At 43.6% G+C, this 16,449-nt stretch overlaps 1 protein-coding gene and 1 pseudogene across 2 annotated transcripts in view; one reads left to right on the forward strand and one right to left on the reverse strand.

Moving 5' to 3' along the window:
* Window positions 1–1,705: 1,705 nt before the first annotated feature.
* LOC132344123 (uncharacterized) lies at window positions 1,706–16,373 on the reverse strand (annotated as a pseudogene).
* TET1 (tet methylcytosine dioxygenase 1) overlaps window positions 14,605–16,449 on the forward strand; it is a 136,819-nt gene continuing 134,974 nt past the window's right edge. For both annotated transcript variants that reach the window (XM_024986938.2, XM_024986939.2), the window contains exon 1: window positions 14,605–14,825. The gene's annotated coding sequence lies outside the window, so the exon portion shown is untranslated. The remainder of the gene's footprint in view (window positions 14,826–16,449) is intronic.

Raw genomic sequence — 16,449 nt, forward strand, 5'->3', positions numbered from 1 at the left:
CTTCTAGAATATCTAGCATCTAGTGGCCAGAGGCTAAAGAAATGGAGAAAAACTAATCCTTTCCCTAGATTAATATACTATTTCAGAGGATGAATGTGAACCTAAAAGTAAAATAAATATACACAAGTAAAAAGTAAGGATACAGAAGAAAGACCGATCATATTTGTCACAGGTCACTCAGGAAGGATATGCCGATGACACCACCCTAATGGCAGAAAGCAAAGAAGAACTAAAGAGCTTCTTGATGAAAGTGAAAGAGGAGAGTGAAAAAGTTGGCTTAGAACTAACATTCAGAAAACTAAGATCATGGCATCTGGTCCCATCACTTCAGGGTACATAGATGGGGAAACAGTGGAAACAGTGACAGACTTTATTTTTCTGGGCTCCAAAATGTGTTGACTGTAGCCATGAAATAAAAAGATGCTTACTCCTTAGAAGAAAAGTTATGACCAACCTAGACAGCATATTAAAAAGCAGAGACATTACTTTGCCAACAAAGGTCTGTCTATTCAAAACTATGGTTTTTCCAGTAGTCATGTATGGATGTGAGAGTTGGACTATAAAGAAAGCTGAGCACCGCAGAATTGATGCTTTTGAACTGTGGTGTTGGAGAAGACTCTTGAGAGTCCCTTGGACTGCAAGGAGATCCAACCAGACCATCCTAAAGGAAATCAGTCCAGAATATTCATTGGAAGGACTGATTCTGAAGCTGAAGCTCTAATACTTTGGCCACCTGATGTGAAGAACTGACTCATTTGAAAAGACCCTGATACTGGGAAAGATTGAAGGCAGGAGGAGAAGGGGATGACAGAGGATGAGATGGTTGGATAGCATCACCGACTCAATGGGCATGAGTTTGAGTGGACTCCGAGAGTTGGTGATGGACGAGAGGCCTGGTGTGCTGCAGTCCATGGTGTCGCAAAGAGTCGGACAGGACTGAGTGACTGAACTGAACTGAACCTGGGAAGGAGGTCATTGAACTGTCCTTTGACAAGCTAAACATCATCCAGGGCAAACACACATACCTATATACACACAGGTTGCACAGACACACACATAAGGAAGCTCAACTCGTTCAAAAAACAAAGAATTATCCAGTTTGCCTGCTTTAGGATCCTTCACCCCTTCTCCATGACTCCCCAACATTTGTATGGCAGACCACTGACCAATGACGTTAGAGAAATAAGTCAAGGTTATATCACGAACAGTTTCAATCTTGGGCTAAAGGTTCAATTCAGTGGCTAATGAGAAACTGATAACAACTATGTTTTAGAAGAATCAATCTGGAAAAGATGAACATGATAATTGGGAAGACAGACACTGACAGATACAACAGTAAAGAAGTGAGATAGGAAGCATTTGCAATCTTCCAGACAAAAGAGTTGGTGAGAGCATGAAAACATGATCAGAAAGAAAATAGATGGAAAACACAGAACCTTTTGTGCTTGGTAAGAAATTAGATATGGAAGGCAAGGCATAGGATAAGTCAAAACTGCTTCAGGTTTTGCTAGGGCGGTTAAGAGACTTGATGGAGAATTAACAGAAGAGGGAAAACAGAAAAAGGGACAGGTTTAAGGCACAGAAAGGGAATAGGAATTACAGCAGAAACAGTAAAGATGAAAATACACAAAATACCAAAGGCCAAATGTTTGGCAAAAGTTCTTTAAAAATATGGATAATATGTGAATACCATATAGAGTGAATATAGCAATAACTACCTAAAAAGTCATCTTTGAAAGCTTCACCCCACCCCACATATACCCCAGCTTTTCATGAAACAGGGAGAAATCAATGTTCCATTTTTTTCTTTATTTTTTTAGAGGTGGAAAAGTCTTTTATTCTATCGGTCAGGCCCATTGGCCTAGCCTCGACCTGGAATCGGGAATAGCTGAGCAGGACCTCTCCTTCCCCTCCCTCTTCCTCCGGCTTCTCTTTTTCCTTCGTCTGCTCCTCCTCCTGCACCAGGGTTTGTTCTGGCTCCTTCCCCAGTTGGACACCACAGTAGGTGACAAATAGGACAGCTAGCATGGTCTTTGGGAACCCTGTGAGTAGCAGGGACTGGGCGACCAGCTCTGTGAACTCAAGGTTGTTCAGGCTTACAAGGTTGTACGCGATAATGGCTTAGAAGTGCATGGCCCCAAAGATAGCTCAGAGCCTGCAGAAGATCTGCTCCAAACGTGAGGCTTCGATTCACATTAGAGGCCCCTACTCTGCCAGCTTCTGTACCCAGAGTTCAAAGTTGAGGCCAAAGCAGTTAAGGCATGACCACAGGTAGACAATATCATAAGACAAAGCCACAGAGTGGTGATGGCAAATGTGGCCCCAGTGGCCAGCAGCTCTGGGATCACTGCAGAGTGCTCCCCAACAATGTGGTCATATACACACTTGCAGAGCCAATCGTTGATGCCAAGGTCAAAGTGCATCTCCTCAAAAATGTAGAGCACTGTGATACACTGGGGAGCCTGTTGGGGATCCAAGGGGTCGAGGTGCACCATGGTGTTGACAACGCTGAAGAGGATGGCCACCTTCACCCAGTCATACACCAAGTTTGAGTAGGTTAAGCCAGCTGCAGACGGGGGTCATCCCTGCCCACTGCCCACCCCAACCCAAGCTTCCCAAAATCCAAGAGAGGCCCCTATTTTTTTTGGCTGCGCTGGGTCTTCCTTGTGGGGAACATGCTCTTCCTTGCTGCAGGAGGGTTTTCTCTAGTTGTGGCGAGCAGGGCTACTGTCTAGCTGCTGTGTGCAAGCTTCTTATTGCAGTGCAAAAACTTCCAGAGGAGGCCCCATTTCAACAAACATTGTCATGAACCTTAGTTGTCTTTTTAAGTCTTCCGTTAGTCTCTTTTAGACCACAGATCATTAACTTTTATTTAGTTATTTTTACCAGGAATAAGCATCATATATCAGAGATGCCTTATAACTTAAATAACTTTGGAGTCATATATAATTTCCATGGATAAGATAGTTGGATAGCATCACTGACTCAAAGGACATGAGTTTGAGCAAACTCTGGCAGATAGTGAAGGACAGGGAAGCCTGATGTGCTGTAGTCCATGGAGTCACAAATGACTTAGCGACTGAATAACGACAACATAATTTATCCATGTATAACATATAATCTGGGCTTCCCTGGTGTCTTAGCAGTAAAGAATTCACCTGCAATGCAGGAGCTGAAGGAGATCTAGGTTCCATCCCTGGGTCGGAAAGATACCCTGGAGGAGGGCGTGGCAACCCACCCCAGTATTCTTGCCTGAAAAATCCCATGGACAGAGTAGACTGGTGGGCTCCAGTCCAAAGGGTCGCAAAGAGTTAGACATGACTGAAGCAACTTGGCACTCATACAACATGATCTTTGTGTTTTTAGTAGAATGTATCCATAAACAAAATTTAAAATATTTTAGATGCTATACAACTTCACATGAAATTAAACATCCACATTTTCTTTTATATGTATATAAAGTATAGCATTTTAGTATATTAGAAGAAATATCATAATAATTTCTGAAAGGATACACGAGAAACTGTCAGCAGAGATTACCTCTGTAGAGTGGAATGCATGAAGGAAGGGGGCGGGTCTTACACCTTTCATTTCATTGTACAATATTTTATATGGTTTGATTTTTTGTTTTCTTTTGGCCTCTCCTCGTGACATGTGGGATCTTATTTCACCAACCAGGAACAGACCAGGGATTGAATCCATGCCCCATGCAGTGGAAGCACAGAATCTTAACCACTGGACCACCAGGGAATTCTTGAAAGCAGGAATTTTAGGAAACGGTGTCTTTTTTTAAATTATGGCATTAGTGATCAGGTATCCAAAAAATGAAAAGTAACATAATTGTCTTTTTCTACAGTCCACCAAAGATGTACCTTAAATTTCTAATACAGTATAGTGAAAACAAACAGAAACATGACTGTCTGCTTCTCTACTTAAGAGGTAAGTGATCTTAAAGGCAATAAAGGTCTGATCTTCAGTTTTTAATCTGTAAAAGATGAGTGATACTTCCCCTGAGATATGATGTGAATATCAAATAAGATCATTTCAGCAAAGGACCTACCACAGTGCTATGGTATGTGCTATATTCCTTTCATTTCCTTAGTACCCCTAGACCTGCAGAACAGATCATTATTCATCCAACCAATACATATGTACCACCCACCTACTGTATGCCAGCCATTATGTTAGATGGTCAAGCTATAAAAATCAGATAAAATTCCTACAAAGACTTTTGCAAGAGAGCAAGCTGTTCCAAAAAAAGTATACACAAAAAGTACAATTTGTCAGTATCTATCCAGTATTAGGGGTGTGCAAGAAGTATTATAAGGTACAAAGAGGAGAGAGGCCAGGTCTATTGGGATGGGGTGGTGAGAGGAACATTAGGAAAAGCTAGAGTCTTGAACTGAGCCTTGAAAAATGAGTAAGAATTTTCTGAGTATTTCAGAAGACAAACTGCATTATCTCAATGTCATTACAATTAGATATAATTTCTACGAACTAGAAATTAAAGAACTGACCTCATTTATTTTTATTGTTGTCAACAGGTATTTTTTACACAGGTGCTACGTATCAGAGATATAACAGTAAATAAAAACTTGGGCCCTGCACTTCAGGGAGTTTATATTCTAGTGGGAAAGGGAGATCTTAATCAAATAACCAGAGAAATTTATGTAAAATTGCAACTGGGATAAGTATTTCTGAGAAAAGGCTTAGTGCATGATAATATAAGAGCATAAAAAGAGGAATGACCTAAACAAGTTTACAGAAGCCTTCTTTAAGGAAGTAATGATTGAACCCAAAGTTTCCATCCCATAATTGAGGACCTAAGATCATGCATGCCCCATGGCATGGCCAAAAAATAGATGTTCCAGAAAAAAGAATCAGAGCTAATGGTAGAAGAGTTTGGGGTCTTCAAGGGACTAATCACAACTTCAAACGCACTACCATACTATGCCCCTCCAGGGTTCAGGCAGGTCACTTATATTGACAAATGTGTAAGATAATAGCCCGGAGAAGGCAATGGCACCCCACTCCAGTACTCTTGCCTGGAAAATCCCATGGACGGAGGAGCCTGGTAGGCTGCAGTCCATGGGGTTGCTGAGGGTCGGACACGACTGAGCGACTTCCACTTTCACTTTTCACTTTCATGCACTGGAGAAGGAAATGGCAACCCACTCCAGTGTTCTTGCCTGGAGAATCCCAGGGACAGGGGAGCCTGGTGGGCTGCCGTCTATGGGGTCGCACAGAGTCGGACACGACTTAAACGTCGCTTCAGTCGTTTAAGTCGGCTCGTTTAACCAGGCTCCCCCTGTTGCCATTGCCTTCCCCGGTAAGATAATAGAGGGAGCTGCTAAACGGAAGAACTGTAAAATGCTTGCTTTGCCTAAAATAAAACATATCTGCCAATGAAATTCACTGGTTTACAAGAACAGAATTATTGGCTTGCAATTTTAGAATAAAGCCATTGAGGCTGGAGTGGGAAAAACTAGGATATTTGTGATGTAAGATGAGGTAGAAAAGTAGGTCAAGTCTTATAGCCACTGGCAGCCTTGTAGCCACTTTAGGAGTCTTGACATTATCCCTGAAGCAACATGAAGCCAGTGTTAAGCTGTGTCTAACATAGTGAGGCATATTTCAAAATGGTCATTCTGCCTGTGGCTTAGATAATGAAATAGGACAAAAGTGGGTGTGAGTACACTATTGCAAAACATGGCAATTGGTCTAGAGTAAAGGCCATGGGAATGGACAGAAGTGGATGGATTTGAGACATGCTGAAGTGATGAAAGGGATAGAACTTGGTGATGGATTCAGTGAAAGGACTGAGGAAAGGGAGATATCAAAGCTAATTCCTAGGTTCCTGGTTATATGACTGGATGGATTCACTGAGGCAAGGATCACTGGGAGAGGATCAGTTTGTTATTACTCTAGGGCAAAGTGAAAGGACAGGGGAGAGAATGAGTTGCTTGGTAGCAACATATGGAGTATGCAGAGGCCTCAGAGACCTCTAAGAGGAGATACTGAAGAGGTGAATATATGGAGCAGTCTGGGCTGAAAATATAGTATTAGTTAAGTCCAAGCTAAAGAGAGAGAGAACCTAGAACTCAGCCTTGTGCATGTCCATGCGTCCTAAGTCACTTTAGTCGTGTCTGACTCTTTGCAACCCTATGGACTGTACCCCTCCAGGTTCCTCTGTCCATGGGATTCTCCAAAGAATACTGGAGTGGTTTGCCATTCTCTCCTCCAGGGGATCTTCTCGACCCAGGGATAAAACCTGGATATCCTGCATTGCAGGCAGATTCTTTATTGTCTGAGCCACCAAGGAAGCCCCAGCCTTGAGTAACTGTAATACCTAATGGCCAGTTGGAGAATGATGAGCTGGTAAAGAAGATGGAGGAGTAGCTAGATATATGGTAGAGGCAGGGTAGGGCAGGGGTTGAAAGTGTGTATAGAAGTCAGTGGTAAGGAGTGTTTTAAGAGTAATGTAATATTGGAAATGTTGAGTTTAAAAAGTCCGTGAAGGATCTAAGTCAAAATAGTCTGGAGCTCAAAAATGGGAGTCAGGCTAGAGAGATAAACTTGGAAGCCTAGGGCATTTACGTGGCAACTTAAAGCCATGTTTGTTTAGAAAGTATAGTATAATGTGTAAAGATGGTATTCAATCAACAGTAGCAATTATATTATTCACACACTGGAGCAATAATAACACTGATGGATTTGCTTAGTGTTTTTCACTGAGAAGATAACATGGGATATATTATCCAATTGCTCTGTCAGTCAATATTTGGCCTGTCAGGAATATTTATTGAGGGTATTATAGTATCAGTTTCTCTAAAGAGATAGGACACAAAAGAAATAGAAGATATGAGTCTTATTCTGAAGTTTTCACATAGTTGGGGAAACAAAATGTGTACATAGATAATACTAATAAACAGTGTCAAAATCACATTATCAGTGAGTATAAAGTAATGAAGTTCAACACTATTCTTCATGAATGCTGAGGAGGGGAGATAATTCTGAGGTTATGTATGTTTGGTAGGGTTATTTCCTGTTCAATTTTTTTCAATTTTAATTTTTAATTTAATTTAATTTTTTTGGCTGGGCCACTCACAGATTGTAGGATCTTAGTTCCCTGGTCAGGGATCCAACCCAGGCCCCAGCAATGAAAGCACAGAGTTCTAACGACTAGACCACCAGGGAATTCCCTAGTAGGATTGTTCAAGAACAATTTTCTAGGGTTCTTGGTGGCCTAGTGGCTAAGACTCTGTGCTCCCAATATATGGGGCCTATGTTCGATCCCTGATCAGGGAACTAGATCCCACATGCCACAACTAAGAGTTCACATGCCACAACCCAAACAAAAAAAAAAACAAGCCACAATGAAGATCAAAGATCCTGCATGCCACAACTAAGATTCAGCTCATTCAAATAAACTGATTAATAAATTAATTTTTTAAAAAGAACAATTTTCTAGAGGAGCTGAGTTATCAGTGGATTTTAAATAATAGAAGTCTTCAGATGGTGAAGGCTTTAGCAAACTTTAAGGCAATGATAGATATTTTTGAAATGCATCTTATATCTATGAAGAGGGGATGGGAAAGGGACCTACAGTGTCCCTGCTTAGCACTTTACATTTTCTGCCATGTGTAAGGTATTGTGACAATGTGAAGATTACCAAGAAATTAGCCTCTTTTGTACAAACATATAGAATGATATGGGCTTCCCAGGTGGCACCAGTGGTAAAGAAACTGCTTGCCAATGCAGGAGACGTAAAGACTCAGGTTCGATCCCTGGGTCGGGAAGATCCCGTGGAGGAGGGTATGGCAACCCACTCCCATGTTTTTACCTGGAGAATCCGTGGATAGAGGCTGTAGTCCATAGGGTTTCAAAGAGTCTGACACAACTGAAATGACTTAGGACTCGCACAGAGAATTACATAATTGTGGTCACAGCGTTTAGATAGTTTAGATAGGACCTTTGAGAGTCATTTAACAAATATTGGGTGTCTGCTTTGTTTTATGTCCTGAATCACTATGTGTGGACCAGGAACTAGCACTGGAAATATAGAAAAGGAAGAGAAGTCCTTTGAGAGGTGTACAGTTTAGTAACGGGGTGGCATGAGAGAGAAGTACTATGATAGATATGGGACTATTGCAGAAGCACTGTTGAGAGAGCTACGAAGCTCTTAATTCTGCCTCGGTTATTATGTGAGGTTTCATAGACAAGGAGCTTTGTGAGCTGGGTTTTGAGGGATGAAGATAAGTGTGCCAGCCTGGCAAGATTGAGAGTAATATAGAGGAAAGAGAGGAGAGAACAGGAGGGAGAAGGACATTCCAGGCAGACCTGTATCTGTCCCAACTTTTCCATCCCCTCTATTCACAATGCTAGAGAAAGTACATTTGTTTAGAAGAGACTCGCCAAATTATCAACAGCCTTAAGTGAATTCTCAGAAGGGAGGAAGGAAACATTTGGAAATAATTCAGACAGGTGGCTTTAATGTGCCTGCTAGGTAGAAGTCACCACGTGTGGTGTAATGAGAAACAAGTATCAGAGCAGAGCAGAGCGGGTCCCAGCATGTCTCGGGTGAAAATGCAAAGAAAGAGATGAGGAACACAGCACACAGCTTCAGGGGCCAGAGATAATGGACTGCAGCCACAGAGCAAAACATTCAGGGCTGGAGAGTCAGCTTTGGAAGTTGGCTGGACCAGGAGATCCAAAGTGTTTGCAATGCCAAGAGGGCTCTGAAGAAGGAAGTAGCCAGAGGAAGAAGATGGTGAAGGCATTTTGGTTGGACTTCTAGGAGAAGAACCAGGATGGCCTATAGGTGTCACAAAATTCCAGGGATGAGAAATTTCAAAATGTAGGGTAGGGGCTGCTGCTGCTGTGCTGTCGCTTCAGTTGTGTCCGACTCTGTGCAACCCCATAGACGGCAGCCCACCAGGCTCCACTGTCCCTGGGATTCTCCAGGCAAGAACACTGGAGTGGCTTGCCATTTCCTTCTCCAATGCACGAGGATGAAAAGTGAAAGTGAAGTCACTCAGTCATTCCAACTCTTTGCGACCCCATGGACTGAAGTCTATCAGGCTCCTCCGTCCGTGGGATTTTCCAGGCAAGAGTACTGGAGTGGGGTGCCATTGCCTTTTCCAAGAGTGGGGGCGGAGGGGGGGGATGAAAAAAGGGAATGAAGAAGCTGTGTTGTGAATGTAACTTCAGGAGAGTAAGTCAGTGGACTCAGAAACAAATAGCTGTTATAGGAACAGGAAACAGCATGAAATAGAATTTGTCATGGAGAGAAATAGGGCTAAAGATAGACGGGGAGGTAAGACAAAGCAAAAGCATGTCCTAAGTATGATAAACATGGAAGACCTCTAGACAGTAGACAAGAAGGTACTTGTGAAGAAGAGCCTGAAGAGACTAAAAAGAAGGATTAATTAATGTAGTAATGCTTCAATAAAGTAGCATGGAGACTAGGCTGAAGGGCACAAGAAAATGGACGGCCACGTAACAGGGGAAAAAACTTCAGGTAAGGACGGAAACAGTACTGTTCAGGAAGGGAGGGAGAGGTAATTAAGAAATCGATTGTAGAGCTTCCCTGGTGGAGCAATGGTGAAGAATCTGCCTGCCAGTGCAGTAGACACAGCTTTGATCCCTGGTCCGGGAAGATCCCACATGCTATGGAGCAACTAAGCCCCCACGCCACAACTGTCAAGCCTGTGCTTTAGAGCCCAGGAGCCGCAACTACTGAGCTCCTGCACAGCAACTACTGAAGCCTGCGTGCTCTAGAGCCTGAGCTCCCCAACAAGAGAAGCCACCATAGTGAGAAGCCCATGAGCCACGACTAGAGAGTAGCTCCCACTCGCCACAATTAGACAAAAGCCCACGCAGCAGTGAAGACCCATCACAGCCAAATAATTAAAATGCTATATATGAAAAAGAAATCTATTGTGGTTATCATTTTGTAATAGGTAGAAATATTGAATCACTGTGTTGTAGACCAGAAACTAACAGACCGTTGTAGGTCAATTACACTTCAAAAATAAATAAGCAAACAAAGAAACTCATATAAAAAATGATCAGATTTGTGGTTATCAGAGGTGGAGAGTGGGGGGAGATGGAATTGGATGAAGATAGTCAAAATGTACAAAAACTTCTGATTATAAAATAAATAAGCACTAGGGATATAATGTACAACACAATATAACACTGCTATATGTCATATGTAAAATTTAAGAGAGTAAATTGTAAGAGTTTTCATCACAAGGAAAAAAATTTTCTTTCATTTTGTTTCTACATGAAAGTGAAAATGAAAGTGAAGTCAGTCGTGTCCGACTCTTTGTGACCCCAGGGACTGTACCCCACTAGGCTCCTCGGTCCATGGGATTTCCAGGCATGAATACTGGAGTGGGTTGCCATTTCCTGACCCAGAGATCGAACCTGGGTCTCCTGCATTGTAGGCAGACGCTTTACTGTCTGAGCTAGCAGGGAAGTACCTCTACATGCGATAAAACTTACTCACTAAATTTATTGTGGTAATCATTTCATGATGTATATAAATCAAATCGTTACGTTGCACACTTTAAAGGTATACAGTGCTATATGTCATTTATATCTCAATAAAACTGGAAGAAGTAAAAAAGAAATCAAGAGCCTCTCTTGACAGCCTGGGCTGTGGACAGCTTTGGAGGTTAAGAAAATAAAGGCTTAAAACAGATCTCATGGCAGGAAGAGACTCAAAAGCTCCCAAAATAGTGATTGCTGAGGAGAAATAAAGACCTAATGCAGATTTAGGTCTTACGATGTCAAAGCTGTCTAAGGCCCTCACAGAATTCTGCTGTTTGCAAACAGTAGAGAAAATGGATGATGTGGATGTAGAAGTCAAATCAGGATGCTTCCAGGATAGGTTAAATTCTGGAGAGGTTAAGAGGATGAATGAATTAGTGGGTTGGAAAGTTTATCATTAAAGTTGCTGGACAAGGCATAAATGGGGAAAATGGCTGAATTTTGTCATAGAAGTAGGGAAGGAGTTTTTACCAAAACAGACTGAGTTTGACCACACTGATTTGATTTGATTTGGGATATGTTTAGTTTTTAATTAAAAAAAATTTTTTTTGGCCACAACTCTAGGTATGTAGGATCTTTTATTCCCCAACCAAGGATAGAACCAGCGCCCCCTGTAATAGGAGCTCAGAGTTTTAATTATTGTACTGTCAGGAAAGTCCAAAGGATATGGTTCTTTTGGAAGCTGACTATATAATAAAAGATCTTGTTTCATTATCATAACTAGAATATATCTTCATTCTCTATAGTTATTGTGAAGGTATGCTAATTTTCCCACTTCCTTCCAAAACCAGTTCCAAAACCAATTTGGCAAGCCTAAAATTTTTTCTCCTTCAGAACATCAATTTGATTTCCTCTACCACCTTCTCAACTGAGGTGTCTTTTGGTTTGTACCTACCATATGTTATATGTACCCTATGTTTTCTTGACAATCTTTGATACAGTTTAGAAACTTGAGTGAGAAAAAGATTTTGGGTCTGCATCTGCCAGTAAACTGACAAGTAAATGTCAATTCCTGCAGACCTGCTCCATGAAAATTCTCTGAGAATTCCCTTGGGTCTTTCAACTCTAGGTTTTCCGTGCTTTCTTGGACTTCTAGCAGAATTGATAGCGTTACATCTTTTTCGATGCTGACCTATTAGCACAGGTTTATCTTGCCCATCCTCCCCTGCTCTTCCAGGACCTCTCTGATTGTAGTTAGTGTCCCACATCACCAAGGGACTATTAACTCTTTCCTAGCTACTATTATATCATTATATCATCTATCAATCCATCCATCCACGCCTGTTCTCCTTATAGAGAATAGTAAGTCTGTCTTTCTTAGTTGTTTGCACAATTTTTACTTTTATGGATGTGTAAGAGTTCTCCACCAGCAGTTAGTTCTGCCAAATTAAAAAAAAATTGCCAATAGAAAAAAAAATCTTTTTTTTTTTTTTTGCCAATAGAGGACATTAGTGAAGTTAATTAGTAAACAGGGCAACTAAGCTGAAATTACAGTTATGTATTTAGGAAGTTACATAAGCAAAGATCCTATACCTACCTTATTTTTACCTCTCTCTTCTAGAGAGGTTTTTGGAAATAAGACTGGAATTCTTGCTTTGTTATTAAGAATGGGTAAGGATAGTAGGAAATTGCTTAAACATTTATTCTTTGATACTGAGGTCTGGAAAGAATTGCACTTTCTTTTCTTCTCTTTGGGTAGATTCATGTTATTGTTTAGTTTCCCACAATTTATTCAACCTTTTAGTGTCTGTTATAATTATCAGACCCCTTTTCTAACAGGTTCAAATGAAACAGATGTTGCTAGGGCTATGTTTTAAGTCTCAGATACCAAGGTGACTTTCATTGTCATCTACATGCTGATGACTTTCAAATTTGCTTTTCCAAGCTAAACCTCTTTTCCAAACTCAAACTTGTCTCAGACTTGGTCATCGGGACCTATCTATCTTGTTTTTTCCCTTGTTTTTAATGGACTGTTACTCAGTTTCTGATTTTTTAATTGAATTTTGTTTTTTGGACATGGCATGTGAAATTTTAGTTCCCTGACTAGGGATCAAACGTGCATTCCCTGCAGTGGAGTCTTAACCACTGGACCACCAGGGAAGTTTCAGTTTCCAATTTTCTACCATTGTGAAATACAGTGAAATTGTTTTGTCACCACAGATACAAACCCACCTTCAGGGCCTTTGCATTTGCTCCTTCCTAAGCATAAAATCCGCCCCCAGCTTTCTCCCTAATCTCTTTCAGATCTATTCCATGAGCAGATTGCTGGATTTAAAATTGCAGCTTTCCCCAGGATTCAGTGTCCCCTACTCTCCTTCTCCCTCCTCCCACTCTCACCATCACCATCTAACACATTATGTGTATTCTGCTTTCTAGCTTTTATTCTCCTTGCCCCCACTCCATTATTGAATACTCCATTATTGAATACAAGCACCAAGTCACCACTAGAGATAAGGTTTCAGTTTGCTTCCTGCTGTTTCCCCAAAGTATGAAACTGTGCCTGGCACACAGTATGGACTCAAATAATGTTTATGAAATGGAGAGAATAAGCATTGTCTTGGACATTTCTCTATATCTTTGTGTGATTTTTCCATCTCAATAGCTTTTCTTTTTCTTTTTTAAATAATTTATTTGGCTGGGACACGTGGGATATTTGATCTTTGTAGTAGCACAGGGAATCTAGTTCCCTGACCAGGGATCGAACCCTAGCCCCCTGCAATGGGAGTCTTAGCCACTGGACCAGCAGGGAAGCCCCTCAATACCTTTTAAAGTAAATCATTTCAATTAATTGACAAAAGCCAGGATATTGCTAGTTCATGATAGCCTTTCTCCCTTTGTTCTTTAAGAAAATTAAGTTTTGAGTCAAACTCTCCCAACATTCTTTTCATTTCGGTCCTAGGAGATTGTTTCTGACAAGATACTGACAATTAGGCTTTCGCAAACATTAAGAAGAGTGGCATTTTTGCAGAAGTTTTATTTTAAAAACCACATTTCTTTCTCCAATCAAGGTATTTATCTGACTGTAGCCCTGAAAATACTGCAGTGGAGCAGTTCGTTTGCTCTGCTTGCAAACCTGGAATGTGTGTTCCTCCTGGGTAGGAAGCAAATTGCATTAAACTCTGTACGCCCAGCTCCTAGCTCAAGAATAAATTTGAATGAATCAATCAGTGAGAAAGTTTGAAAGTTTAGGAATCTTTCTCAAAAGAACAATCTGGTTATGTTTATTAAAGCAGGTATAACAAAGAATAAAAATTATGTTCAGGATAAGGATAGAATGGTGTGGAAGGCAATACAAGTAGTCTTTTCCCTTCCATTGAAATTTGACCTGGAAGGAATGATTTCTATGTTCCTTACCACTGTGACTCCGTTAAAGATCTAGATTCCCATGTCTGTTTAATAACTGTCTGCTGGAAGAAGCAACAGCCCATCAGACACTTCGGGAGAAATTGGAACGCCCCAGTCAGTCTTACTTCTGGTATACTGGCACTGGTTATTCGTCTTAATGATGAAAACTTATTTATTCCTATGTCTTCTTCATCCGGAAAATGAATACCACCAACGCACAAAGGCAAATAACTAACAAAAATGTTATGATGACACTTGAGACATCAAGCTCTGAGTCAAGGGAACACAACCCTTCTCTGGCTTCTCTCTAAGGTGCTGAGGGCAGTTTTCCATTGCTTGCGACCCAAATATTGCTCAATGGTGGCATCTCTGACCTCGCATCCCCATTAATGTATCTATAAACATTCAATTCAGAGACCCCAAAACTTTTCTCTCAGCCCCAGAGTACCTAGTTAAAAAAACATATATATATATCATGACAAGAAGATCTTGATAACGTTTTCCCTCTCCAATACTCTCCTTTGACCTTTAAAAAAAAAATGGTTGGGAGAGAAGAGGGCCAAGGGGAGGGGTAAGGGTCCACAGGAGAGTCCAGCTCCAGTTTAGGGAAATCCAGCTCGCGTTTTGCCTCTCGCTCAGCAGAGCAGGGTCCAGGGAAGGCAGAGCCCCAGCTTCACTCCCTGAGGTCTGTCCTGGGGAGACAGTGCTGCTCCGGGGGGCTGACCTGGCGGGGAGCGGCAGCGCAGCCCGCTCCCGCGCCGCTTTGTGCGCGCAGCCGCTGGGCCCTCTGCTCCCGGGTCTGCCCCCCCGGACGCCCCCCTGCCCCGCCCCAGTCATGCAACTCTACCTGCCTCTGCGCTGTGGACCTTTGGGAAGCAGTCGCCCACCCCGGGGGCTCGGGCCCTGACCCTGCCAGGCAGCCGGTAGGTGTCCTCCCGGGGCCCTCCCGCGCCCCTCGCGCCCGCCGGGGCCCCTGACTCCGAAGTTGTGGGGACGATCGCAAGTTGGAAAGTTTCCCCGAGGGCTGCTGCAGGCTTGGAGCCGGGGGAACGCGCGCAGTCCTCGGAGCCTGAGGGGGCCAGTGGTGAGCTGGGAGAGGGACAGAGGGCAGGGGTCTGGGGAGGCACACGCGGAGGCCGGAAGGGGTTGCGAAGGGCAGTGCACGGCTGGGGCTGGACGTGCGCCGGGGTTCCGTGTCCGCGGGGCCGCGGGGGTCGCAGGGATGGGCCCACTCCCTGCGGCGACCCCCCACCCAAGGCCGCTTGGGGCGCTTTTGTTGCGGGTGGTAAACAATGCCCCCGGCCAGAGGACGCGGTCGCCTGCCCTGAGGCCGGGCTGGGACGCCGGGTGGGGAGAGCCCAGCGCCTCAGGCTAGGACCCCGGGCTCCGCTGAAAACGGGAGGATTGCCGGGAGGGCAAGCGTGGCTTTGGGAGGGGGTGATTCCCCGACTGTGCCCGTGATTGATGCCCCTCAGAGGAGAAACGGAGGTCTGAGCGCCTCGGGCTGAGGAGAGCGAAGAGTTAGGGCAAGTTTCGGATGGGGAACCCGGGCTGTCCCACACTCAAGTGTGTCCCGAAAAGAAGTTTTCTTCCTCCCCCATGCTAATACAGGGGGCCAGTTCGTTGGGAGAACATTTGGCACTTGCCTTCTCTGAGCTTTTCGGGGAGGAGGCTTCAGGGACGAAAATTTTGGAGTGGAGGTAGCAGGAGAGGCTTGCCAGAGGTTGACCTGGAGTTCTGCGGATCCGGGAGGAAGGGAGTAGGGAATAGAATAGTGTTCTGTCAAAATGGCCTTCTAAAAACCCTTACGGGCGCCTCTCGGTCGCCGAAAGCGCCGGCTTGCCGTCGCATCACTAGCACGGAATCCTGGAGTGGGGCCCTAGGGTGGGAGATGTGCCGAGCTGGGTGCCGGGACACTTCGGACGGCACGTGAGGGGCCGGGTCTGGGGGTGCCAGGGACCGCCGCCACTTCACGTGTCGGGAAGAGACTGGGCTAGGTCTCTCTCCCTCTCCTCACTCCCTCGCCTCTCTTCCTTCCCTCCCTCTCACCCACACTCCCAAAGCGATTCAGCTACTAAGGGCTGTGCGCAGTCTCTACAAAAAAGCGGTCGGGAAGTTGCTGGCCCTTCACAGTATACCTCCCACTGTAATGGGGAACACAAATTGGGCATTTCTGACCCAATAAAAATTAATGTATCAACAAGAGAATATTACTTGAAGTGGGAGTCTTTCCCCCAGCTCCAACTTGCCCATTGCTTCTTCCCCTACTCCCCGGCTCCACTCTTGAGCACAAAATGAGCTGCATAATACAGTAATGATCAGTTTATAAATACATGTTTGAAAAGTGTTTCAAGACTTTGAGCGAGGAGTCGATTAGGTGCACAGTCTAGTCTGAGCGCTGCACCCAGACGGTTAAGGGCGGCGCTACAGGGCAGCAACCTCAGGTCCGCTCTGAACTGCAAAGTGCCCATCCTTTCCACCTCCCCTCTCCTCAATGTTATAAAGTAAAATTTAAAAATGTCGGCCTCCTTAGGCCTCACTCAGGAT

Source organism: Bos taurus, chromosome 28 (assembly GCF_002263795.3).
Source record: "Bos taurus isolate L1 Dominette 01449 registration number 42190680 breed Hereford chromosome 28, ARS-UCD2.0, whole genome shotgun sequence".
In the NCBI taxonomy this organism is placed as follows: domain Eukaryota; kingdom Metazoa; phylum Chordata; class Mammalia; order Artiodactyla; family Bovidae; genus Bos; species Bos taurus.